Source organism: Notothenia coriiceps, unplaced genomic scaffold (genome assembly GCF_000735185.1).
Source record: "Notothenia coriiceps isolate Sejong01 unplaced genomic scaffold, NC01 NC01_scaffold00037244, whole genome shotgun sequence".
NCBI lineage: Eukaryota > Metazoa > Chordata > Actinopteri > Perciformes > Nototheniidae > Notothenia > Notothenia coriiceps.
This window is the reverse complement of record NW_011369945.1, coordinates 4,767,213-4,769,330: the sequence shown is the minus strand read 5'-3', so window position 1 is coordinate 4,769,330 and position 2,118 is coordinate 4,767,213.

The following is a 2,118-nucleotide window of genomic DNA, read 5'->3' as shown; positions in this document are numbered from 1 at the left end:
ACATCATCAATCATGTGGTACAGCAGCTAACCAATGAACACAGTTAGTAGTCGCAGCTACTTACATAGACAATGTGGTGCACAGTAATAATATAAGTCATATACAATATACATATATCTATGTCATATTCTAACACTGTCCAGTATCAAAGACTCATTTCACTTCAGGGTGATAGCAGGACATCCCATCTAGTCACTCAGAAAAAATCAGGACATTCTGATGTACAGTTTAAAAATAAAATACCTTTGAAATCTCTATTGTATGAGCTATCATCCCTGTTTTTAGATGGGAATAAAACAAAAACTGTCCAGTATCAAAGACTCATCTCACTCCAGGGTGATAGCAGGACACCCCATCTAGTCACTCAAGACAAACTCAGGAAATTCTGATGTAGAGTTTCAAAATAAAATACCTTTGAAATCTCTATTGTATGAGCTATCATCCCTGTTTTTAGATGGGAATAAAACAAAAACTGCTATCACCCTGGAGTGAGATGAGGTTTTGATACTGGACAGTTTTTGTTTTATTCTCATCTAAAAACAGGGAGGATAGCTCATATATGAGACTTCAAAGGTCTTTTATTTTGAAACTCTACATCAGAATGTCCTGATTTTTTCTGAGTGACTAGGTGGGGTGTCCTGCTATCACCCTGGAGTGAGATGAGTTTTTGATACTGGACAGTTTTTGTTTTATTCTCATCTAAAAACAGGGATGATAGCTGATTGCATGTTCTCCCTGTGTTGGCTAGTATGGGTGGTTGAAAAATCTACTCATGTAATATTCTAAGATTACAATACTATTGACCTCATTCAATCATATATTCTTGTTTCTTCCCATGAAAACATAAAACTAATAGCTATTATTGCTCACCATCAGATACAAATACTATACAATTACCTGGTAATGTAGTAATTGTCTATGCCGAGCAATTTGTCAAGAAAATAAATCAACCAATTAAGACTTAATATGATAGGGAACCACTCAATTAAGCAGCTTGAGTCTGTTAACCCAATGGTTTTCGTTTCAAAGTGGATTTTTTGTTCAATTTGTTTTGATTATTGAGCTTGGACATCTTTTTCTCCTTTAGAAACAACACATGGAAACACTATCAAGGATACATGTAAGCTGTAATGCAGAATTACATAACTCTTTGAAATGAAGCTGTCTAATTGCTTACCAAATGTCCTTGTGATCAAAATTGGACGAAACGGCACACAGATATCATTTTGAAACAAGTCCCACGGGCAAAAGCCTTGGATTACATTGAGTTCCTTGTATTTATAGTTTCTTTATGCTTACTGCTTTAGCACATTCAGTAAGCTTAGCCTTGATCTGCCAGCTGACAAGCAGCCAAACAACATACATCACTGATCTGGACAAGATGTTTCATGACATGCACTAATTTGCTCACAGTGATGTGTCATGAGTGCTACTTGGAGTTTGAACTTAGTCCAGTTTCTTAATTACATGTACTCGTCATGCTTAATCATATCATACATCACTTGCATCAAAGTATGTGAGTGAGAAAAGGAAAAAAAAGGTAATTGTTGAAGAGGGAATATTAGTCAGAAGGTTGCAGGGACATAGCTAACAAGTAAGTGATAGTTAATCAGAATCGGGGGTTAGGGTTAGGATCAGAAACAGGTTTATTACCAGGTAGGTTGACACGTACGAGGAATTTGACTTGATGTCATGGTGCATACATACAAGTAAAACAAAAAATTAAAAACACAGATAGAGAACTATTTTAAGAAAGATATAATAACATTAAAAAATAATAAAAAATATAGTGAAATATAACAGTATTTACATAACAATAGAATGGAATAAAATATGGAATAGTTAAACGTTACGGGATTAGTTAACCCTAACCCTAGAAACAAAGGCACTCTTTGTCAGATAAGGGCAAACCTGCTGCTTAATAAACACATTTTAGCCGCCGCGTCATCTTAGATTAGAACATTGCCAATGTCTACAAGTTAGCATGATGTTTGACCCAAGCACAAATTGAGCCACCTAAGCACCCCAGTAGAGAAAAGTCTTGGCAGCATTTGCGCATTAAAAAAAGAGCTGTGCACACAATGGCTCAGGCCTGCAGTTTCCCCCCTAGAGGTGAAC